The 26,639-nt window shown below is 43.7% G+C and overlaps 1 long non-coding RNA gene across 1 annotated transcript; it reads right to left on the bottom strand.

Annotated features, from left to right (window-relative positions):
* Window positions 1–26,631, bottom strand: LOC140846533 (uncharacterized). The gene is made up of 3 exons (XR_012125710.1): window positions 26,354–26,631; window positions 1,586–1,645; window positions 1–64 (listed from the first exon to the last, which is right to left on the bottom strand). It is a non-coding gene; the product is annotated as an uncharacterized lncRNA (long non-coding RNA).
* Between the last annotated feature and the right edge of the window lie 8 nt (window positions 26,632–26,639).

The raw sequence follows: 26,639 nt of genomic DNA, 5'->3' as shown, positions 1-26,639 counted from the left end.
TTTAGATGGGCCTCTTCCTCAGCTCTGCCCCCGGGATGCTTGTCCACCAGGCCCTCCTGTGGACCTAGAGGGACACAGTGGCCATCAGTCACTGGTGCTGCTCAGGACTTAACAGGGAGTTTTGGTTGATACCGACATGGTGCCAAGGTGCATGGCAGTAACGGGTTCACAAGCAAGGATGAGCTGTTAGGGGCCAGCCTTCTTGGGGGGAGAGGAAGGCACAGGAGCAGGACAGGCAAGACATGAGGGGCAGAGTCCAGGGAGCAAAGCTGTACATGGAGTTCTCATATGTCACCATCCAAGGCATGAAGCTACACAATTTGACACTTCTGGTATGTGTGATGATGATATTATTAAATATCCTAAAATATCTCCCTGACTCATATCTGCTCTAGACCAGAGACTGACTGACCCCACACAGACAGACGCTGACCTGCATTGTCCTACGTGGGGGCTCACACCTCTCAGAATCTCTGGGCTGACCAGGAGCCCGCAGGCTTTCTATGTGTGTTTCACACTGATGACTACACCAACACCAGCAGACAAATGCACCCATAGCTGCCCTGGGCGCTGTGACCACTGAGGCCACTTACAGTGATGGGCAGTGGTGGGGACCTCTGTAGATTCTAGAACTTCCAGGCACTGCAAATTGCCTTGGACCATTCATCTCTGCAGTTCAGTTTCTCTCTGCAGAGTGGGGACCATAAGCCAACACCCAGGCACAGCTCTGGTGCGGGATGAGCAAGACAATGCAGGTAAAGTGTGCTGTGGGGTTGAGGTTTTCTGAGAAAGCTGACACAGGCACTCATGATGTACAAGTGGGATATATCTACTGGGGAAATGCATACTCTGACCCATACACATTGCCTGCCCACTCATAGTCACACCACAGACTCACACACAGACACCTTTCCAGCTCCATGCATGCAGATCCACACCACCTCAAGGGAACACAGCTGCCCCCAGGGACTGTGGACAAGGCCATAGGTCTTTACCTGGAAAATTGGTCCTTATACCACATCCCCAGCCCACATTCCCAGCAGGAAGCTGAATCAGAGTGACTTTCATACTAAAACCAGTAAGAAAGTGCCCCCCTTTCTTTTTGCATAGGTTTTTTTCCGTAGCAAGGGATTCTAAAACATGCTGTTTTCACTGGTTCTTGAGTCCACGTGCAATTCCAGAAAAGAAAACACTATGAGAATCAGATCATCCTGTTTCCTGCCTGTAGAGAACTTTTGTTCTCTCAGTGAGTCTACAGAACCAGGTGGGAAGCAGCAGTTGACTCAGGAGAAGCCAAGAGTCAGAAGAGAGCAAATGCACTTGCGCCCACAGGCACCAGCGTTCCCTGGGGGACACATCTCCCAAGGCCATCTTGGTTTGTAATTGACGTGGTCACTTGTGAATGGCCTCTTAAATCAGGCATTAGTTGGGAAAAGATTCCCAGCTGACAGTCTCCCCAGCTTGGACATTGTATATAACTTTGATACTATATAGTCGAATTTTCATACATGAATTCAACTGAACATGAAATAAGCTGAAGCAACAGAGCTGCATTCCCACCTTAGACAGAGGCAGGTGACCTTACCTCTGCATCGACGGGGCCTCTCCCTCTGCTCTGTCGTGAGGAAGCAGCTCCTCCAGGCACCTGGGGGCATTTAGGGGGACACCAAGCACCTGTCAGTCATGGCGGTGCCACTCAGGACTCACTCAGAGAGCTTTGCTTGAGATGGACATGGACAACATGTATGGTGGCAGTGCATTAACAAGGCCGGATCGAGCCATTTGGGGCCATCCTCCTTGGTGGGTGAAGGGAGGCAAAGCATTGAGAAACGGGGTCCTTGGCTTTGAAGCTAAAGGCCACTTGAATCAACATGAATCGTTCAATCTACAAACGGTACTAAAGTACGTGCTGTAACCCAATGACAGGGTCCTATCACTCCTCCCTCCCCATCTGAGGACCACTAACTGGCCACTGTCCTCTTGGACTCTTTGCAGGCCCTGTTGGTCACCGTGGGCCCACGTATGCTGTTACCTCACTTACCATCAGTTGTATGGGACTTACAGCTGATTAAACATAAGCTTTTACTGGGCACTAGAGTCTGTACGAGTCAAAATATTCTATGATATTCATTCATTTTTACTGTGTTGTACATATAATCAATTATAGAAACTTTGAAAACACTGATATCCTACTAGTTAAAAATAACCAGTATGAACAGTTCTCTGCATGTGCTCTCTCTCTCTCTCTTTCTGTTGTGTGCTCTGGGCAGGCCATGTAGTCTTCAGGATTTGTGAGTAATAAACCTTGCTTTTTCTTTCAAAGTTCCCTGGCAGTTATTGCTGAAGTGTGTCCTGCAATCATGGTAAGAGCCACAAGGGCTGGAACAGCCACACTTTAGCTCTGGTTAGGGATATGTCTGGAGGGGGCTTCCCACAAAGAGCAGGGACCCCGGTGAGTGCCCCCAGGCCTTCCTAGCTGATGACATCACTGTCAATTTGCTGAGACAGACCCGAAATAGAATGTTGATGGCAGCCTCATTCATAATCGTCAAAAACTGGGACCAACCGAACTATCCTTCAATAGGTGAACAGATCAAAAAATGGTGTCACATCCCTACAATGGAATACTGGTTGGTGAGAAAGTAATCAAGCTATGGAAAAACCTTAAACATGTAAGGCTAGGTGAAAGAAAGCAGTCTGAAAAAGCTGCATATACTATTCCAACTGGAACACATTCTGGAAAAGGCACAAATCAGAGACAGTGAGAAGATCAGTGGTTGTCAGGAGTTTAGGGGGAAAGGGTGGGGGGCCGACAGGTAGCACAGGGGTTAGAAGAGCAGCTGGACTCTTCTGGTTGCTTGACACAAAATATTATATATTTTTCAAAACCTGTAAGAATATACAACACACAAAATGAGTCTTAGTGTAAAGTATGGATCAATATTGGTTCAGTAACAGAGGATGTGGATAACAGAGGGAGCTGTGCAGGAAGGGCTTATATGAGAACTTTCTCCATCATCTGCTCAACTTTATGCTCATCTAAAGCTCTTCTAAATACTGGTGAATTAATTAAAAAATAATCTGGCAGCACCATTTCAGGGAGGGATCTATTTCTGCTAGTGTTGGGCAATCAGCTAATATCGAAACATTAGCTTGAGACATTGTTTACTGTTAAATATGAACCAAACCCGAGTTTTAAATGCATCTTTATTTCTACAGTCATAGAACTACTGATTGACTTAGTGAATGAAAACTTTCATGCATGGAATAAAAAGGGCTTAGCACTTTTATAGTTTTCTTTTACATATGGCACACTGAGTAACTTCAATCACTATAGTTGAATCTTACTTAAAGACCGAATTTCCACAGTATCTTCAACTGACCCACAGGTGGGGTGCATCCTGCCGTGTGACATGATGCCCACTTTTCTGACCCACTTCTGGGGGTGGGCTGCATATCTTCTCAAAGGAGAAAGGACTTTTCTCTTTCTCCCCACCGTGTAAGCATCTGGGAAAAGCATTCACAATAAAGAGAGCTGTTCACATCTTATTGGCAGAAAACCATAGGAAATTAGTAATAACATATCCCCATTTCAAACTTCTGATCCCTCATTCGCCAGCTGCCAAGTGGAGCCTCCTGAATCACAGTTGGGCTTTCGGAGCATCTTGCCGTTTGGTGTGCACTTAAAACACCCAGTGGACAGATGCTGTGGGAAATAGCGTTGCTCAGATGAGACAGTTACAGAAGGTCAGCAGAGCACAGTGCCTGAGCCTGTGAGGCCAGTGCCTCATATCTTGGGTTCAAATCCCACTCAGAAGCCACATGAATCTGGGAAGATTACATCACCCAGTTGTGCCTCCATTCTCTGCACTATCCTATGAAAACATTAATAGAAATTACTCTTTGGTATTGTGGCATGAGGATAAAATGTTTAAATATAGGCCAGGCCTTAAGAAAATGGCTGTTACTTCCTAAGTGCTCTGTTAAGTGTTCAGTCATTACATGTCTCTAGAAATTCGGTAGTGGCTGCATTTAGGGGGGCCTCGGATGATTACAGGATAGAGGCGGGGGGAGTTCACTCTTCAGCCTTTACATGGAGATGATGCTTATGGCTCACAAACAGTATCTGTTAGCATCTCCCATGAGTCCTCACGTCAGTCCTGTGGGATGGGCAGAATAGAAGCTGTTACCAATATTTTACAGTTTAGGGCATTGACATTTAGAGAGTTCAGTGGTTTTTCCAGGCTCACAACACTGGTTAATGATGGATCTGGGACAGAAACAGGTTGGTTCCCTGGGGACAGAGATCCCTGAACCGCTGAGATCTGCCCAGGGCACCTGAGACCTGCCCTGGGGCCCTGAACCAAGGGCTCCCCTCACTGTCTTTCTCAAGTCCTCCTGCCCCGAGGCTTCTGCAGGAGAAGGTGATGCCCTGGAGGAGGCGTCTGAGCCAAGAAAAGAGCCCAAATCCTAACCCAGGCCTTTTCTCTCTGTTTCAGTCTCTGATCCTAACAGAAGCACAGGGGACGTCCCTGTGGCCGCCCGCCCCCAGTCTCTGCACACTGTCAGCTGTCTCACACTGAGCCTCCTGATGGCCAGGCAACCATCCCGAGGGACCAGGTGTCTGTTTGACCCCCAAGCTGACTCAGAACCTGGGACATTCCAAACCATCTGCCATATCATGCCTCTGCCAAGAATTAGCTACCTTCGGCTGACCAGCCCTGCACGCAGCTAGAGTGCATTAGCTGGAAAGCAGCCGTCTGGGCTGGCCCTGCAGTGGCTTCCTGAGTCAAGTCTGTGGCCCACGGGATCTCATTCGAGCAGCCCAGGCTAAGGCCTGGCTGAGAGCAGGCGTGGCTGCGCTGGCTCAGGGTGCACACCTGCCCTGCTCACTCCTCATCCCTCTGCAGACCCTGCAGTGGCAGGGGACCGTGTCCCATGTCCTTTTAGAGGGATGCCTCCAAAGCCACAGCCTGGAGACCCCACCCCAGGGGTGGGGACCTTTTATGCCCCAGGGGCCCCATTGGCTTGTGCTGAGATGCAGGCCCTGAGCCGAGGTCCCCCCCCGGGGTGGGTCCCCCTCCCGAGAGATGGTGCTTTGTGTGGTGCTCCCCAAGTGCATGTCTGTGCTCTTTTCCTCCCTGGGGTGCCCCAAAGCCGCGGTGGAACTGGCAGGGCGTGGGCCTGCTTTCCAGGCTGGAACAGGTTTGTGATGGGGCCATGCTTTTCCTCTTGTTCCTCACACTGTTTCGTGGAGAAACGTTTAAAGAAAGTCAAAGAGGATCCTAAGGTCTTTGGGAAGCTTCTAGGGGGAACAAGGAAGCAGGCTTGGACATGAGTGTGTCAGGGCTTCGGTGCTGGCTGCAGGCGGCCCCATATCCAACCGTGGCCGGGGCCGCCTTCCTGACCGCCACTCTGCCAGCAGAAGCGAGGAACTGGGGCACAGCCAGTTCCAGACGGGAACCCGGGGGATCTGAGAGCTAGACTGAGGCCTGCCAGCTTGGGCTCAACTTCCTCACTGGCATCTACAGGGATGCAGTGAACCCTCTATCCTACTTTTCCATTCATAGATTAACAGACTGAATCTTACTCTTTAGTCACCAGTAATGTCTCTTCTGCCTCCAGTCCTGTCTGGAGTGCCCTGCTTCGCTGTGCTTGCCTTGGGTAAAATCAGTTGCTTCCTCACAAGTCCCTCAAGTCCTGTCTCGTCCTGGAAGCCATCCTCGGAGCTCCCATAGGGCGGACTGTCATTAAGAGGCCCACCTCTTATGGCTCCCCATACGAAGGGTTCCTCTGGCCTTCCAGTGAGTTTGTCTATCTGGAGAACTTTGCACTGTTCCCTATACCTGGTTTGCTCTTCACGTTTCTTTGCAAAACCGGAATCCCCTTGAGACAAGGACGGTGGGTGTAGTCAGAGCAGGGTGAGGGCCTCTGGGAAAAGCAGGGTGGAATATTTACAGTCAGAGCAATGTAACAGTGGGCAAAGAAGTCCCTATTGAAACTCTGTTAAGCATCATGCAAAGTCAAGGTCACACTATAAAGATATGGACATCTTCAGTGAGATCAGTTAAAGGTCAAAAGGCCAGAAGTGACTCGGCCTGAAATGTTTGAGTGTTCTGCAAGGGTATCAGCATGACCCGTGACTCTGCTGTCACCCTAGCAATCAGACTGTGACCTAGCCCACCTTGAGGACAGGGCAGGCGGTACAAGTCCACACCCCTAAGCCTTTTTTTGATGCTCTCGAAAAATCCCCAATTGCCTATAAAACCCCTAGACAACGCATCACTGTGGACTCTCTTGTCCCCTCCTGGTGTGAGCCAGGAGCTCTATTCTCTCACTTTATCTCTAAATAAAAGCCTGTGCCTTGCTCTCCTACCTTGAGTGTTTGTGAAGCTTATTCTTTGGCTTTGTGAACAAGAACCCCAGCATCACCCTCATCCTCGGCATCTTAGCTTCATTGCCACCTCAATAGAGAGGTCATCCATGACCTGCCCCTGAAGTACCCCAGGGAGTGTCTTTAAATAATGGGCAGAGGAAAAGCCTCTCAGACAGCTTGCGCATATCCACCTCTTCTTAGAGTGCACTTGAATCGCCTTCATGCCCTCTTCCCCCTATTCGGCTCTCTTTCCTCTATTCATTCGGCTCTTTGGGATCTAGATTCTATCTCTGAATATGGTCCTCCACTAAATCCTTTTTGTTTTGCTGAGAATGCATGTTTCTCCTACTCATTACAAATGGGTCTTCACAGCTGCACAGCTGGGTCGTTCAGGGTTGTCCTGTGCAAGAGAAAAAGGAGTAGGAATCCAAAGAGCTGGGATCAGGTTCGTCTTCCCTTCCTAGCTGTGTGACCTTGGGCCATCACGTGATTCTTGTTGTCTCAGTCTATTCAGCTGTAATGAATAACAGTGTTCATTAAACATTATTACAATATATATTATAATTATCCCTTTCCTATGCAAATCTCAGGGTTGTTCCACAACTGAAATGAGAAACAGTGTGCTTTGTAAACTGAAGTTTGTGCACAGTAAGTGGTGATTATTTTTCCCTCATCTTGAATTAACATTCACATCAAATTTGCAGAAGGTGACATCATATCCCCTGATATCCAGGAAGGCCACGGAAAAGGGCAAGCAGCAGTCAACATAGGTGCATGCTTGTCATTTCCCCAGGAGCACCATTACAGTGTGTCCCACTGCCAGGAGTGACACTCTGCAATCTACAGGCGGCCAAGTGCCTTAGGGAGGCACTTGGGAATTGGACCTCTATTGTGAGAGAACCCCATAGTTCATGACCCAGAATCAGAGTGTTGGGTTGCAATTGCTGTGGGAGTCCTTAGAGTTCATCAAAAATAAGTTCCTCCTTCTACAGAGTCCCCAAGGCATAGGGGATTGGCTGACGTCCTGCACTGAGTCAATGGTGAGGGTAGCGATGATAAGGAAGGGTCTCTGAGGTCTAGATGGCCACTGGGTAGTTAGAAATTCCCACAGTTGAGTCTGCTTCATTTTGGGAGTTGCATCTAAGAGCAAAGACCTCCATCTGCCATGGAGGACTTCTCACAAAGCAGACAGAAAGGTGATCACATTGTAGCATTATTTTGTTTGCACTTCAAGGAGGATTGCAAACACTAAATTACAATTCATAGGGAGATCAACTGTGGCATATCATGCCAAGGGATATTACACAGCAATTAGCAAATTTGGTGGGAGTTTATATAAAAACATGGAGGGTTACTCAAGACCTATGGTCTGGTGGGAGGCAAAGGTGAGCTGCAGAGCCATGACCTACAATAAGCTACAACTTATTAAAATGAACCCAAAAGAACCACACTGTCTTTTCAAGGCATACACCTACATGCATTTGTTCCAAGGCATGAGAAATGGTCTGGATGTTTTCCCACTTAACTGAGAGTAATAGTATGTGGCTGTAAGTGGGATGAGAGGCTGAAACGTGACCAGGATTGGAGAAGTCTAAGGAAACATCAGCCTTAGGCATCATGTTTTATTTCATTTCTTTCTTTTTTTTTAATAAGGAAAAATGTATTCGTGATTTTTCATGTGATTAACAATTAATAAGAATGATTTCAGCAGTTAGCCTTAGACTCTCACTAGGGCACGGCTGACTCCTGACTGACTGACCACGTGTGAGTCACAGTGCCCGAAGGGGACAGGGTCCACTTCCCTTCTCCATGCTGCCTGGACACTCTGCTTCTGGGGGCCCCGTGGCTTCTGCAGGCCTGTCCCACGCCAGGTCCTGAGTGTGAGCACAGAGTGGCCAGGGGCCAGTAGGGCAGGGTCCACCTGTAACGGACCTGGAGGCTCAACAAGCGGAAGGGTCTGCAGGGCATAGTTGACAGAACCCTAAAAACTAAGCCTGGGGACCCCAGTTCAAATCTCAGTCCTGCTTCCATCTTCCGGGGAAGCCCTGGGCAAGTGCCAGCCCAGCTCTGCCTTCCTCCCCTCGCCTCTGCCCTTGCTCCTGCTGCAGTCACTAGGGCTTCCTTTCCACTCATCGACCTTCCACGCTTGCCCCGGGTGCCTGTGCTTGCTGTTCCTTTGGACCTGAGCCTCTCGCTCTGACTTCCACGGGACCAGCTCCTCTCATGGCTCAGCTCCCACCTCTGGTGAACACTGCCTCTTGGATGGACTTTCCAAGTCACCATTCTGCTGTATGTCCCTCTTTGCCACAACGTGCTATGTTATTTCCCTTAGAGAATAGAACACTGCTGGAAGTTATACTGTGCAATTTATTTGTGCACTTTTATCAACGGTGTTGCCCATGGGAAGGTAGGTGCATCAGGCATGGGCACCTATCCTGTTCTCTGTAGCACAAGTGCCCAGAGCAGCGTGTGGCACATAGTAAGTGCTCCATGAAGACTATGTGAATGAATGTGTGACCTTCACAAGCTCAGTGAGGAGAGTGCAGTTGGAGAAGAAGTATGCTAAGTTTCTACTAGTCCCTTACAGTCAGGAGTTAAATCCTTGAGCCAGGCAGGACTGGATAGGGGGGCAAGTCCCTTGATGCTGAAAGTGTGGGGCCTGTTCCTTAATGCCCGCATGCTTCAGTTTGCTCATCTGGAAGACAGAAAGATCGGACGAGATGCTTTTCTTCAGCTCCGAACTTTTACTAGGCTATAAAATAGAAATGGCTTGGGTCCATGTGCTCACATCAAGATATATGCTTGAATACAGTTCCTTTAATATGCCTCTAATATCAGTTTGCGTTAGCTGTTTTTCCATTTTCCTTTTTCTTATAAAAAATGGACTGCAGCGGAGCCAAGATGGCGGCGTGAGTAGAGCAGTGGAAATCTCCTCCCAAAAACACATAGAGCTATGAAAATATAACAAAGAAAAATCTTCCTAAAATAGAGACCACAGGACACGGGACAACATCCAGACCACATCCACACCTGCAAGAACCCAGCGCCTTGTGAAGGGGGTAAGATACAAGCCCCAGCCCGGCGGGACCCGAGTGCCCCTCCCCCCGGCTCCCGGCGGGTGGAGAGAAACCGGAGCGGTTTTGTTTTTTGTTTTTTTTTGGCAAGCGCTTTTTGGAAGCCTTAGAGGGACGGGCCCCCGTTGCTGGGGAGGCAGGGTGGCGGGACCGGTGAGGAGGTGCCTGGGAACGGCGCAGGAGGACAAAGAATATCCCGCGTTTCTCCCTGCGAGACCTGGGGGCGGGTGCCTGAGACCGGTGCCTGAGGACGGAGGAGGTCGCGCGTTTTTCCCCTTTTTTTTTTTCTCTTTTCTGCGAGTGCTTTTTGGAAGCCTAAAAGGGACAGGGACCCCGGTGCTAGGGAGGCAGGGCGGCGGGACTGGTGAGCGGGTGCCTGGGACCGGCACCTGAGGACAAAGAATATCCCGCATTTTTCCCTGTGGGACCGGTGGGTGGGTGCCTGAAACCAGCACCTGAGGACGGAAGAAATCGCGCGTTTTTCCCCTTTTTTTCTCTCTTTTTGCTGAGTGCTTTTTGGAAGCCTTGAAGGGACAGGGACCCCGGTGCTAGGGAGGCAGGGTGGCAGGACTGGTGAGCGGGTGCGTGGGACCAGTGCCTGAGGACAAAGAATATTGAGCGTTCCTTCCCTGCGGGACCGGTGGGTGGGTGCTTTTTGGAAGCCTTGAAAGGACAGGGACCCTGGTGCTAGGGAGACAGGGCAGCAGGACCAGTGAGCGGGTGCCTGGGACCGGCACCTGAGGACAAAAAAAAAAAAAAAAAAAAATCGCTTGTTTTTTCCTTTTTTTTCCTTTTTTTTTTCTCTTTCTTTCTGTTCCCTCTCTCATTGTTGCTGCTGTTGTTTTGGTTTGGAGAGTGCTTTTTGGAAATCTTAAAGGGGCAGGACAGGTCACTTAGACCAGAAGCAGGGAATCTGGGGATCTCTGGGCACTCTAACCCCCTGGGCAGCAGGGAGCACAGAGACCCCTTACGGAGATAAATAGTCTCCTGGCTGCTCCCCCTCCAACGGGGCTCCACCATTTTGGAGGAACAGCCCCAGCCAGGCCAAGCCCACAGCAACAGCGGAGATAAACCCCAAAGCAACTGGGCGGGAAGCAGAAGCCCTGTCTGCGCACAGCTGCCCAGCACAAGCCACTAGAGGTCGCTATTCTCCCAGGAAAAGGCTACAAACCAACAAGAAGGGAAGCTCTTCCAGCGGTCACTTGTACCAGCTCTGCAAACTATCTCTATCACCATGAAAAGGCAAAACTACAGGCAGACAAAGATCACAGAGACAACACCTGAGAAGGAGACAGACCTAACTAGTCCTCCTGAAAAAGAATTCAAAATAAAAATCATGAACATGCTGACAGAGATGCAGAGAAAAATGCAAGAGCAATGGGATGAGATGCAGAGAAAAATGCAAGAGCAGTGGGATGAGATGCAGAGAAAAATGCAAGAGCAGTGGGATGAAGTCCGGAAGGAGATCACAGATGTCAGGAAAGAGATCACAGAAGTGAAACAATCCCTGGAAGGATTTATAAGCAGAATGGATAAGATGCAAGAGGCCATTGAAGGAATAGAAGCCAGAGAACAGGAACGTATAGAAGCTGACATAGAGAGAGATAAAAGGATCTCCAGGAATGAAACAACACTAAGAGAAATATGTGACCAATACAAAAGGAAAAACATTCGTATTATAGGGATACCAGAAGAGGAAGAAAGAGGAAAAGGGATAGAAAGTGTCTTTGAAGAAATAATTGCTGAAAACTTCCCCAAACTGGGGGAGGAAATAATCGAACAGACCATGGAATTATACAGAACCCCCAACAGAAAGGATCCAAGGAGGACAACACCAAGACACATAATAATTAAAATGGCAAGGATCAAGGACAAGGAAAGAGTTTTAAAGGCAGCTAGAGAGAAAAAGGTCACCTATAAAGGAAAACCAATCAGGCTAACATCAGACTTCTCGACAGAAACCCTACAGGCCAGAAGAGAATGGCATGATATACTTAATGCAATGAAACAGAAGGGCCTTGAACCAAGGATACTGTATCCAGCACGACTATCATTTAAATATGATGGTGGGATCAAACAATTCCCAGACAAGCAAAAGCTGAGGGAATTTGCTTCCCACAAACCACCTCTACAGGGCATCCTACAGGGACTGCTCTAGATGGGAGCACCCCTAAAAAGAGCACAGAACAAAACACACAACATATGAAGAATGGAGGAGGAGGAATAAGAAGGGAGAGAAGAAAAGAATCTCCAGACAGTGTATATAACAGCTCAATAAGCGAGCTAAGTTAGGCAGTAAGATACTAAAGAAGCTAACCTTGAACCTTTGGTAACCACGAATCTAAAGCCTGCAATGGCAATAAGTACATATCTTTCAATAGTCACCCTAAATGTAAATGGACTTAATGCACCAATCAAAAGACATAGAGTAATAGAATGGATAAAAAAGCAAGACCCATCTATATGCTGCTTACAAGAAACTCACCTTAAACCCAAAGATAAGCATAGACTAAAAGTCAAGGGATGGAAAAACATATTTCAGGCAAACAACAGTGAGAAGAAAGCAGGGGTTGCAGTACTAATATCAGACAAAATAGACTTCAAAACAAAGAAAGTAACAAGAGATAAAGAAGGCCACTACATAATGATAAAGGGCTCAGTCCAACAAGAGGATATAACCATTCTAAATATATATGCACCCAATACAGGAGCACCAGCATATGTGAAGCAAATACTAACAGAACTAAAGAGGGAAATAGACTGCAATGCATTCATTGTAGGGGACTTCAACACACCACTCACCCCAAAGGATAGATCCACCGGGCAGAAAATAAGTAAAGACACACAGGCACTGAACAACACACTAGAACAGATGGACCTAATAGACATCTATAGAACTCTACATCCAAAAGCAACAGGATATACATTCTTCTCAAGTGCACATGGAACATTCTCCAGAATAGACCACATACTAGCTCACAAAAAGAGCCTCAGTAAATTCCACAATATTGAAATTCTACCAACCAATTTTTCAGACCACAAAGGTATGAAAGTAGAAATAAATTCTACAAAGAAAACAAAAAGGCTCACAAACACATGGAGGCTTAACAACATGCTACTAAATAATCAATGGATCAATGAACAAATCAAAATAGAGATCAAGGAATATATAGAAACAAATGACAACAACAACACTAAGCCCCAACTTCTGTGGGATGCAGCGAAAGCAGTCTTAAGAGGAAAGTATATAGCAATCCAGGCACACTTGAAGAAGGAAGAACAATCCCAAATGAATAGTCTAACATCACAATTATTAAAACTGGAAAAAGAAGAACAAATGAGGCCTAAAGTCAGCAGAAGGAGGGACATAATAAAGATCAGAGAAGAAATAAACAAAATTGAGAAGAATAAAACAATAGCAAAAATCAACGAAACCAAGAGCTGGTTCTTTGAGAAAATAAACAAAATAGATAAGCCTCTAGCCCAACTTATTAAGAGAAAAAGAGAGTCAACACAAATCAACATAATCAGAAATGAGAATGGAAAAATCACGACAGACTCCACAGAAATACAAAGAATTATTAAAGACTACTATGAAAACCTATATGCCAACAAGCTGGAAAACCTAGAAGAAATGGACAACTTCCTAGAAAAATACAACCTCCCAAGACTGACCAAGGAAGAAACACAAAAGTTAAACAAACCAATTACAAGCAAAGAAATTGAAACAGTAATCAAAAAACTACCCAAGAACAAAACCCCGGGGCCGGACGGATTTACCTCGGAATTTTATCAGACACACAGAGAAGACATAATACCCATTCTCCTTAAAGTGTTCCACAAAATAGAAGAAGAGGGAATACTCCCAAACTCATTCTATGAAGCCAACATCACCCTAATACCAAAACCAGGAAAAGACCCCACCAAAAAAGAAAATTACAGACCAATATCCCTGATGAATGTAGATGCAAAAATACTCAATAAAATACTAGCAAACAGAATTCAACAGTATATCAAAAGGATCATACACCATGACCAAGTGGGGTTCATCCCAGGGATGCAAGGATGGTACAACATTCGAAAATCCATCAACATCATCCACCACATCAACAAAAAGAAAGACAAAAACCACATGATCATCTCCATAGATGCTGAAAAAGCATTTGACAAAATTCAACATCCATTCATGATAAAAACTCTCAGCAAAATGGGAATAGAGGGCAAGTACCTCAACATAATAAAGGCCATATATGATAAACCCACAGCCAGCATTATACTGAACAGCGAGAAGCTGAAAGCATTTCCACTGAGATCGGGAACCAGACAGGGATGCCCACTCTCCCCACTGTTATTTAACATAGTACTGGAGGTCCTAGCCACGGCAATCAGACAAAACAAAGAAATACAAGGAATCCAGATTGGTAAAGAAGAAGTTAAACTGTCACTATTTGCAGATGATATGATACTGTACATAAAAAACCCTAAAGACTCCACTCCAAAACTACTAGAACTGATATCGGAATACAGCAAAGTTGCAGGATACAAAATCAACACACAGAAATCTGTAGCTTTCCTATACACTAACAACGAATCAATAGAAAGAGAAATCAGGAAAACAATTCCATTCACCATTGCATCAAAAAGAATAAAATACCTAGGAATAAACCTAACCAAGGAAGTGAAAGACTTATACTCTGAAAACTACAAGTCACTCTTAAGAGAAATTAAAGGGGACACTAATAAATGGAAACTCATCCCATGCTCATGGCTAGGAAGAATTAATATCGTCAAAATGGCCATCCTGCCGAAAGCAATATACAAATTTGATGCAATCCCTCTCAAATTACCAGCAACATTCTTCAATGAATTGGAACAAATAATTCAAAAATTCATATGGAAACACCAAAGACCCCGAATAGCCAAAGCAATCCTGAAAAAGAAGAATAAAGTAGGGGGGATCTCACTCCCCAACTTCAAGCTCTACTACAAAGCCATAGTAATCAAGACAATTTGGTACTGGCACAAGAACAGAGCCACAGACCAGTGGAACAGATTAGAGACCCCAGAAATTAACCCAAACATATATGGTCAATTAATATTTGATAAAGGAGCCATGGACATACAATGGCAAAATGACAGTCTCTTCAACAGATGGTGCTGGCAAAACTGGACAGCTACATGTAGGAGAATGAAACTGGACCATTGTCTAACCCCATATACAAAGGTAAACTCAAAATGGATCAAAGACCTGAATGTAAGTCACGAAACCATTAAACTCTTGGAAAAAAACATAGGCAAAAACCTCTTAGACATAAACATGAGTGATCTCTTCTTGAACATATCTCCCCGGGCAAGGAAAACAACAGCAAAAATGAGCAAGTGGGACTACATTAAGCTGAAAAGCTTCTGTACAGCGAAAGACACCATCAATAGAACAAAAAGGAACCCTACAGTATGGGAGAATATATTTGAAAATGACAGATCTGATAAAGGCTTGACGTCCAGAATATATAAAGAGCTCACACGCCTCAACAAACAAAAAACAAATAACCCAATTAAAAAATGGGCAGAGGAACTGAACAGACAGTTCTCCAAAAAAGAAATACAGATGGCCAAGAGACACATGAAAAGATGCTCCACATCGCTAATTATCAGAGAAATGCAAATTAAAACTACAATGAGGTATCACCTCACACCAGTAAGGATAGCTGCCATCCAAAAGACAAACAACAACAAATGTTGGCGAGGCTGTGGAGAAAGGGGAACCCTCCTACACTGCTGGTGGGAATGTAAATTAGTTCAACCATTGTGGAAAGCAGTATGGAGGTGCATCAAAATGCTCAAAACAGACCTACCATTTGACCCAGGAATTCCACTCCTAGGAATTTACCCTAAGAACGCAGCAATCAAGTTTGAGAAAGACAGATGCACTCCTATGTTTATCGCAGCACTATTTACAATAGCCAAGAATTGGAAGCAACCTAAATGTCCATCTGTAGATGAATGGATAAAGAAGATGTGGTACATATACACAATGGAATACTACTCAGCCATAAGAAGTGGAAAAATCCAACCATTTGCAGCAACATGGATGGAGCTGGAGAGTATTATGCTCAGTGAAATAAGCCAAGCGGAGAAAGAGAAATACCAAATGATTTCACTCATCTGAGGAGTATAGGAACAAAGGAAAAACTGAAGGAACAAAACAGCAGCAGAATTACAGAACCCAAAAATGGACTAACAGGTACCAAAGGGAAAGGAACTGGGGAGGATGGGTGGGCAGGGAGGGATAAGGGGGGGGGAGAAGAAGGGGCGTATTAAGATTAGCATGCATGGGGGGGAGGGAGAAAGGGGAGGGTGGGCTGCACAACACAGAGAGGACAAGTAGTGACTCTACCACATTTTGCTAAGCTGATGGACAGTAACCGTAATGTGGTTGTTAGGGGGGACCTGATATAGGGGAGAGCATAGTAAACATAGTATTCTTCAGGTAAGTGTAGATTAAAAACTTAAAAAAAAAAAAAAGAAAGAAAGAAAGAAAAGGGGGATTACTCCTTAACAGGATAAAACTATTGGTAAATCAAAGATCAACGCATGCTTTAAATATCCTTAATGTTGATCACTTAAAGGGTGTCAGATGATCAGCTATGGAGGTACTCTTTGCTGATAATATTCCTTTCTCTTAATTAAAAAAAAAAAAAAAAAAAAAAAAGCAGTTCCTGTGTGCTGACCTCCAATGAGTTCTGCACAGTGGTATAGAGGGCATGTCAAAGTGTGGGCAAAGGGTCTGTTTGTTTCTACGCAGAAGATCAAGGCCTAGCTTGGATACCCAGAAAATGAACTAAGATACGATATGAGGAGGAGCTTCCGGCATCAGCACTCTCTGGAGGACTCGTGCCGGGGGATGATCATCAAAAAGCCTCCACAGGGATCCGGACGATGCTGCGGTTGTGGCTGCATCCAGCCCACCGTCTCCTGGACTTGCCATAAGAAGGAGGAGGGAGATGTCTAGGCTGGCATGTGCATACAGTGAGACAACGAATTTGACTGGATCTGTACTGTTGGAACTCAACCAGGGGTTGGGAGGGGTGCAAGTTGTAGCACCCCAAAATCTCATGACTATAGACTATCTATGGTTAAAAGAACATATGGGATGTGAACAGATCCCAGAAATGGGCTGCTTTAATTTGTCTGATGGTTCAAGTACAGTTGGAAAATATCCATCATATCATAGATAAATTTTCACAAATGCCTAGGGTGCCTAAATGGTTTTCTTGGCTTCACTGGAGATGGCTGGTAATTATAGATTTGCTTTGTTTATGTCACCGTATTCCTATTATGTTAATATGTGTGTGCAAATTAGTTAGTAGTTTAAAACCTATACATACTTAAGGTACTATACAAGAAGATATGTCAAAGAAATAATCAATCCTCCCATGTTTCCTTCATATGCTACATCTATAGCTTTTCTTCTTCCTTCCTAATTACAAACCTTAAATAGAATTCGTGCCTCATATCGAATTTACCGAGTATCATAATTCCTCCAGGTGGTAAAGATACCTCGAGACAAGTGCTGGGCATAGAAGCCACAGGGCATAAATCTGCAAAGAAGTAAAAAGCTAACCTTTGCAAACAATATGGCTTCTCTCTCACTTACCAACTTTACATTTCCCTGTATGGCCCCGGAAGATGACTGGTTAGCCAGAGACGGGTAGGATTCCTCAAGGGAGGAACAGCCTAGGACAGGCACAGTCGCAGGGGGGCCATCAGGTGAGAATTTGGAGATCAACAGAGGTGAGGCTCAGAGCCTCACCCCCCCTGCTTTGAGAGAGGTCTTCTGCATCCGTGGATGTCTTGCTGCCCTTGTCTAGCCTGGATTAATGCTTGGTCCATAGGCACACACCTGATCATCTGGTCGTCTACATTTGCCTTCTTACAGCACTAAACTATGTTTTCTACCTTTATCTTGCATCTACCTACCACTTCAGCATTTTATTAAAAATAAAGGTAATAATAATAATGGGAGAAGTGTGGGGTCAACATATAGATCAAGTACAGGGATCGAATGAATATTCATATTTGACCTGATGGTTTATAGGTCATATTGCATGATCAAAACCGAAAGTTTCTGTGATGAATGCCCTTGTGCTGTTCACCATGTAAGAATTTATTCACTCTGTAGGAGTTCGTTCACCATGTAGGAACTTGTTCGTTATGCTTCAGAGGATTGGAGACTGACGAGAATTAGGCTTGAGATGGATTAATGATTGTACATTGAGCATTGACCCCCCTATGCTGAATTTTGTTGTTGTTAACAACCATTTGATCAATGGATATGAGAGATGCCCTCTCAAAAAAAAAAAAAAAAAAAGGCACTGAGGAAAATGCCAGGGAACACAGCCCAGCCAGAAGCACATGATTTGTTTACACCCACTTTATCTGTCAGAATACCCTGGCCTCTTTGTCATGGACTGGTACCTGCATTTGCAAGTTCTGTTGCCTCATGTTGCATGTTTAATATATTGGTAATAGAAGTAGTTTTAAAGAATTGTGCTACCATTTAAAAATTGTTACAAAAATTAGAGAGTAAAAGATGCAACAACAGATATATATTTGCAATATACATACACATGGTGGTGGTGGTGGTGAATATAAAATCCAGTATTACCTCAGAATTACTGGGAGAAATGATGACACCTGCTTTTGTGGCTAATCAATTACTGCAAGAGAATTACATATGTGTTCATTTTAGAATGTAAGGAATAAGGACCATAGTCATAATTGCAGATCTCTTCACTTGTTTGCCTCCAATTTTATTGTGAAATGCTGTTGACCTACAATAAATTATTGGCTCAATAATGGTATTTTATAAACTTAGAAAATGTGGTCTAGAAATATTTGTTTGATGAAATGGGTTTATATAACTGTATTTCTGTACTATAAGTTACTGTGAGTCAAATAAAATTCTTTTACTATCGTGAAAAAAAAAAAAAAATGGACTGCAGAGTGTGTGGCAGTCTGGCTGCTGGTGGGCTGTAATACGGAGCCCTTTATGCAAAACTCATCATTGAACCAAAGGCTGCAGGCTTCTCTCCTCATTTGTTTCTTTGCTCTCCAAACACTTTTTGGCTTTGACATCTTCATTAGTGTCCTCTGGCCTTTTAGCAGAATGAAAGGCTGGGTATCTAGTCACTGGGGCTGTATTCTGAACATGACTAATGAGCATGCAGAGGAGGATGAAGTAGTTCTGAAGCCCCTTGTTCAGGCACATGGCATGGGGAATGAGCAGGGGGAGCGCCTGACTTTCCATGCTGCAGAAAGGATTGAGCTCAGCTTGGTGTTAGGGGCCAGGCTCCGGATTCAGCACTGTGTCCCTGCTTCCCTTTGGAGAGGTAACTGAGCAGAGGGTGCAGGCCAAAAGTATAGCAAAGCCTCCTTTTACCAAAAGCTTGCTGTGAGCCAGGCATGGTTCTAAGGGCTTTGCATACATTATCTTATTTAATTTTTCCAAGAGCCCTGTGAGATAGGAATTGTTATTACCCCCATTTTTCAAAAGGAGAAACTAAGGCTTAGAGAGGATAAATCAAATATCGAAACTCATTTGGGGTGGAGCTGAGATTCGAACCCAGGCTGCCTGATGTCAGAGCCTAAGGTCTTCCCCACTGCCAGGACTGGTCCATGCCTACTGCAAGACATTATGCATATCCTGGAGTATAAGTCTGGCTCTGCCGGGACAGGGTGCAGTTAATAATCATGATCCCGAGTGTTCAAGTCTCTAATCAGGATTTCTAAAAAAATCACTGGGCTAGAAGCAAGTCAGCTACCGTTTATACCTTTGACAAACACACAAGCATTTAGGTGCCAGGAGAATGCATACACCTAACTGCCCCAAATAGAGGCAGTCCTTGCCCTTGGGGGACTTACAGTCATTTGATGTCTGAGAAAATGAAAATTGAGAGATTGTGTGTAACCTGTTCATTTCCACGCAGCTTCTCAGTGGCAGAATTGATATTCAAGCCCAACCACTGGACCCTCTAGCCACTAAACTTTCCTGCTCAATGGAAAGTGAGGTCTTGAAGGTGTCCAGTTTGAGTGGCTGCCTGTAACCTTTTACTTCTCCATGATCTGTGGAAGTAGTCAAGTAATCATTCAGTGAGTTGCCAAAGAGATGAATCAGTATCCAGATGTGGATGAGTGGGTTGGACAGGGTAGGTTTTCTTAACAGCGGCATGACTGAGATTAGGGGCTGGGTTGTTCCTTGTTGTGGGAAGTGTCCTGTATGCTGCAGGATGTCTAGAAGCATCCTGGCCTCTACCCGCTGAAGGCAGTGTCCAGCTGTGACAACCAAAAATGTCTCCGCATGTTAATAATGCCCACAAGGAAGCAAAATTGCCCCTAGTTGAAAACCACTGTAATTCAGTAATGAAAAACAAAATAGAATTCCTCCTTCTTTCCTCACAAATATTCCGCCTTTGCTTCAAGCCAATGGTAGTGTTGCATACATGAGGCTTGTATCATATCAGAAGTTTGGACCTCAAAATCTCATTTAATCAAATAATCCTTGGAATGATCTAGAAGCCTGGGGTTACAGCATGATCATAGTTTCTTCGGGAGAGTTTGAGGTTAATCGATAGGCTTGGTTCAGGGGCCATGTATGAACAAAACTCATCTTTGAACACAAGAGTTCTCTCAGTGGGGGGAGATGCTCACCCAGTGAGAGGCAGGGAACGGAGCAGTGGCAGTTCTGTCACCCCTGCCTCATTCTGACTGGACACCCCCATCCGTGGAAAGGACTGGCAGAGCGTGGCAAGGGCTGTGGCCTTACTAGTCAGAGTGTGGTCCACAGACTTGCTGGAAAATGCAGAAAGCTGGGCCGTGCTTCAGTCCTAGAGAATCAGAATCTGCATTTTAGTAAGATTCCCAGGTGGCTTGTTTGCACTTTAATGTTTGAGAAATACTAGTCTGTGTCATTAAAACTCACTTTAAAAATTAAGAACTAGTTTATCTATTTAAATGGTTCTCTCAGTCTCACTTTTTCTAATTCCATGTGAGTGTGTGGATGGTAAATTGTCTTAATCTCTGTAGGAATATGGCTCTGTGTAGGCTAGAGGCACCTGGACTTTATTATTAGACAGAATTGCTGAAGACAGTAGTGAGGTGGGAGTGGAGGTTGGGCTGGGGTGTGTGTTCGCGCTTCTGGTTCATGTTCTAAGTTCTAAGTGATGAGGCTCTTGTGATTCCTCCCCTGTCACTCTCCCCCCTGCTTCCAAAACATGTGGAAAAGTCCATCTCTGCCCGTTATTGGAAATAAGGCCTTAGAGAAATCACCTGGCTTCTCTCAGACATGTCCTCACTCACACAAAAACCTCTACTTCACAGGCATGGTGCAAAGACGTAGGGCGTCAGTGACGTCGGAGGAGGGGATGTCCTGTACAATTTTACGTTGCTACTGTGATCTTTGTACTTGTGAAGAATAGAAAGGTCACCCGGATGATTTTCTCTGTAACGCAAATACCCTGCCTGTGCTGCCCCCTGCTGGTTAAGGGTTTAAATTAATTTTAGTATGATAAGCTTAAGAAAGGAAAGATGGGCATTGAAGACCTGGAAGTCTATACCCTGCCCCTCGTCCCTGTGAAAGGAATCCCTGGGGCAGCATTAGCCACACCGACAGCTAGTCAGAATCACCTAGGAAGTAGTGTTGTAGAAGTGACTTAGTTCTTATGGACCTCAATTTCCTTGTCTTTAAAATGGGTGGACAGGAGAGCGAGTAGGGACCATTACTGTGTAAGACCATTACTTCTACTACTAACCTTGCAGGGTGAGGCTTGTCTGCCCTGGACCCCAGGTTGGCTTTGGGAGTCGAGCGCAGGAGGCCGACATTCTGGAAACAGCAGTCCGCTGTCCTAGGTGAGGTCAGGGCCGGCAGCTTGGTGACCTCTGCCCGGGTCACAGGTCAGCAGCCCCGCCACCCCCTGGAGCTGTCGCTGCCAGTTCCTGGGTTGACCCTTGTTGGCGAGGGCACGGTGGGCATCCCCCGCAGGGGAAGTCTGCAGAACATGTAGCCAGAGGCGTGGTGACCTGCACTTTCTGACGGCTGCTGGGCTACCCCATTGCAGAGCGGGTTCATTTGCCTGGCAGGGTGACAGGCGCTAACCGGTGGTGAGGACCAGCAGTCTGGGGTCACACGGTCAGGGCTCGAACCTGGACTCTGCTGTGCCCGTCAGTGGGGTGAGCCCGGGCAGGTCACTCGGGCTCCTGGCTTCCTTGTCTTTAAACTCAGGATAATGTTAGCATAGCTCTTATATTGTAGGATTAAGTGAAGTTTTTTCCTTTTGTTTTTTCCTTTATTGATAAAGCATTAGTTATAAAAGCCAAAGAACTGGCATCTGGGAACCTTGATGTAGAGGGTACAGTGGAATATATGGGAGAGATGAGCAGCTCTTGGACCAGGGCTGCCCATAAGTCTCCAGAAAGGGACTTGTCTTGCCAGGTGGGTCTTTGCTAAAGCTGGACAGACTTCATCCTCAAAGTTCCACAGGAGCAGGGGTTTTGGTCTATTTCATGTATTATTCTATTCCTGGTGCCTAGAACAGTGTGTAGCACAAAGCAGGTGTTCCATAAATATATTTGATTCTTTAAATTTGTTTCGCTGCTTTTATATTTTCTATCTTTTTAAAAATTACTTTTGTTTCCAGTTTTCTTGAGATATAATTGACATATAACATTGTATTAGTTTTAGATGTATAACATGATTTGATCTATCTATATATATATATATATATATATATATATTGCAAAATGATCGCCACCACTATACCTGCTAATTCTAATATCTGTGTCAGTTTTGAGTTGGTTGATTTTCTTCTCATCAGGGATTATATCTTAGGACACCAGATGTTATGAATGTTACCTTGTTTGGTTCTGAATATCTTTTATTTCTAGAAATGTTCTTGAGCTTTGTTCTGAAACACAGCTCAATTGCTCAGAAACAGTCTGATTCTATGGAAGATTGCTTTTAAGAGTTGTTAGGTAGGACTAGTGCAGTATTCAGTAATTGGGCTAATTATTCCTCATTACTGAGACAAGTTTTGAATATTCTACTCAGTACTCTTTGAATTGTTAAGGTTTCTAATCTGGCTAATAGGGACAGGCACCATCACTGGCCCCAGATGAGATCTGGGCTCTGTCTTTCTAATCTTCTCTGGAGGCTCTTTCTTGGCTCTGGGTGACTCCCTCGCACACCAGCACTAACAGTGACCTGCCGAGCTTTCCACCCAGCTCTCCCTGGCTGTGGTCCTGAAAACTATCACCTTTATTTTTGGTGGTAAACAGCTTTGTCTCTCAGCTTTGCCTCCTCAATTCCGGAAATCTGCTTGTTCCACCTAGGCTTCTCTTTAAGCTCTCTCACGGTGCAGAATCCAAAGCCAATATTATTGCTCATCATATTTATTTCTAATCACTCAGGAATCAGCATCCATTGTTGATGTCTAGCATCATTGTTTTGTGTATTTTGTCTAATTTTTTAATTGTCTTTTCAGGAAGGAGATATATCTGGTTTCTCTTACTCTATATTATTTGAAATTAGAAGTCAGTTTTACCTTTACCATGTCATTGTACTTATGTTTTCCTCTGATGATTTCTAAAGTCTAGACTGGAGTCCATGTCATTACTGTATTTTTTCTAAGGATTCCAAAGGAAAAGGCCTGTGCTCTGTGATGATACAAAACTTTTCAGTGGATAAGAAAACATTTACTTAAAATTGGTGTACACAACAGTGAAAAGAACTTTCATAATATTTTTTTTCTGTCATTTGACTGTAGTCATTTCCAAAGAGGGAAAGGAGGTTGGGATGTTTATCTAAATGCAATACTTCACTTTTTCCAGTGCAAACCCTAAAAGCTGGTCATTTCCACACATATTTTACCACTGCCAATATAAAATCTCCGCTCACATTCCTAGTCTGACAGCCACTGTGTGCTTGCTCAGGCTCGGCCTCTCTGGCAGGTGCTTTGAATTTTGAAATCCCTCTGTCTTGTTCCCCACATGTTTTCTCCTCTATTGGTCAATCCCAGGTTTTTGTCATTGCCGTCTTCTCTTCCCCACTTGCTCCCTTTGCTTTACGGTCCCACTCACATCTATAGTCACTCTCTTGCCCATATGCTTCTGACTCACATACTCACCTTGTGAGACTGTACTCATCTTCTTAAGATCAGATACTAGACATCTTCCTTTCATTAAGTCAAAGAATTTTTAAACTCAGTCTATCCAGTATAAGTCCTATTTTTTTCTTTCTAAATGTGATCCTCCGCATGCTTTGATTTAATTTGCTCAATGAGTCTTCTCAAACTCAATTTCAATACATAATTTATATTCCTTACTTCATCTTAAGCATAAATTAAGCTCATGAACATTTATGTAGTCCAAGTTGTCATCATTCTTGGTGGGTTATTTTTATATTCTTCTTGACTTACCTCAGCCTCCAATCTACTCTTCCAACCATAAACTTGTCTTTGTTCTATAATAATTTAAATTTGACCCCTTAAAAAATCACTCGCTTTTGTGAATTTTAATACAAATAAACATCTAGTATGACTTTAAGACACTGTTGCATTTGATAGAGGAACTCTCTGAAGCCCAACTTCAACCGTAATGAACTCTTGCAGGACTTGTAATAACCCCTTTTTTCCCATAAGGCGGCAGTAAAGCACTGCCGCTTAAACCGTTGACTGGCTCCATGGCCGTTTGGTCACCTACCAACAAGGTGATTTGGGGGAAGTGGCTAAGGCTCTATGAGCTGCAGATTTCTCATCACTTAACATGATGATAATAATAGTATACACCTGATTTTGAGAAGTGACGCTCCCAAAAAGTTTAAATAGGGATATCCAGGTGAGTGACAAATGGAAGCAAAACCTTAGGTAGAATGAAAGAGATTTCCTTCACCACCTGCTTAGGAAACCTGTTTCTGAACCCGAAAATGGAGATGGCTTTCTGCAATTTCTGATATTTTTATTCTTCCCAGGAAGATGAAATCTCCTAACATAGTCCATCCCAAGCTTTTATTTAGATTTCATATTGGATGAAAGAGTTAGGAAATGCTTCTATCTAACTAATGGACTAATTATTACTTATTATTCTAAGGAGTTCCTTTTTATTTCCTTGATTAGATCCTTGTAAGGCTCTTTTAAGATATAAAGAAATTTAATCAACTCAAAGATGCAGACTTGAGCAAACTGCTTATCATATATTATCCAAACAAAAATTGGGAAATCCTTCTTCCTAGTCCATGGGCACGTGAAGGTAGTTAGTCAAGTAATATGCAAACAACAAAATCAGCCTACACTGTGATTGATTAATTTTCTTCAAGTTTAAAACTGTATTTTAAGGTTATTTTGCTTTTAAATGATAATATAAACTCCTGAAGAATTCAGAAAAGCAGAAAAGTAAATTTTAATAAAAGAAAACTAAGCAAAACATTACAATCAGGACTTACTGCCTTTAATTTTAGATGAAAATCTTTCCTAAACTCTTTATCTTCCTCTCTGTCTCTCTCTCAATGACTAAGGATACAGAGTGTGGTAGAAATGATCTTGTAAAAACAGGATCATACACGTTACTTTGGAAATAAGAATTTACTGAATACAAAGTCAATATGCAAAAGAAGAAACTATATTCTAAATGTGTGCAGTAAATACATTTAAAATGAAACTAAAAGATATTACTTCTCAGAATCTAAAAATAGCAAAGCGTGTGGAAAAACAACTATAACAGAAGGTACGTGTAATCTCTACACTGAATATTACAGATTAATCAAATATTTCAAAGAAAATCTAAATAAATGCAAGTGCAGTCATTCATCAACTTAAAAATTCGATATTCGATATTAAAAAGAGGCACAGTCACTCTAAATTGTTTTATAGATCCAATATACTTACTCAAATAAGTAGCAAGGTTTTTCTGAGAGTACTAGTTTAATTTTCAAATTTGTATGAACATATAATAGGAATGAAGAATAGACAAGATAATCTTGAGTAAGAATAAAGCTGGAGGACTTAGACTACCACATAATAAGACTTACTTTCAAGCAATCACAATAAAAAAATGCTGGTGTAAAGATAAACAAATAGACCAGTGGAATAGAATTTAGAATCCAGAAACAGACTCACACATACATGGTTATTTGATTTGTGGCCAAAAAAGCACTGTAGTAAAATTTGGAAAAGTTGTTCTTTTTAATCAATTATGCTGAGTCTATTGGATACACATATAGGAGAAAATGAATCTTGACAATTTCATTTGAACTGATTTCAAAAAACCAACTCAAAAAAAATTGGGGGGAGGAAATAGAACTTTATGAACTAAGAGCGTGCAAATATTCGTTTGCACGACTGACAAAAAACTTCTGTAACCATAAATAAAAATATGATAAATTGTGCAACATGAAATGTGTGTTCTAAAATATTAAGAACTGCCCTTCATCAAAATCTACCACTAGGAGAGTAAAAGGTAAACTACCAACTAGGAGAAAATGTTTCTAACACATATATCCAACAAGTGACTCATTTCAGAAATACATAAATAATTTCTATAAACAAGACAAAGAGCCCAATAGAAAAATGTGCAAAATATAAAATGATGGTATCAAATTAGCTAATAAATAAATGCATTATCTCCACTTTCCCTTACATTTCAGTTTTTTTACTTATCTGGTTTTTGATCTTACAATAAATCCTGTTCTTATACTAGGATTATTTGATACACTCCATTTTTATGGTTCACTTGTTTAAATGCAGAAGAAGGCAGATCTATGACCTGATTGCATTCTGCCATACTGTTTTGGTTGTTTACTGCTGAACAGTAAATGCTCCAAAACATAGCGGCTTAAAGGAGTAACACTTGTTACCTTTATATTATTCCGTGTTGGACGGGTTGATCCCTCTCTCCACACGGGGTCAGCGGGTATGGTGGTGTGGCTGGAAGTTCCAGCTGTGCTTGACGTTGCCTGATTCCTGGGAGCTCAGCTGCAGCTCTTTGGTTCTCTTCTGCTCAGCCTCCCTGCCATAAATAAGGTTAATTCAATTTTAAAATATTTTTACCAGTTGGAGAGGCTGTCCTAAACCTGTGTATTTCTGTGGATAAAATGAGATCTCCTGTGTCCAGGATTCTCACCTGGCCCTGGTTGACTACCT

The sequence above is a fragment of the Manis javanica genome, chromosome 15 (assembly GCF_040802235.1).
Source record: "Manis javanica isolate MJ-LG chromosome 15, MJ_LKY, whole genome shotgun sequence".
NCBI classification, from domain to species: Eukaryota; Metazoa; Chordata; class Mammalia; order Pholidota; family Manidae; genus Manis; species Manis javanica.
This window is presented reverse-complemented; position numbering and strand designations above follow the sequence as displayed.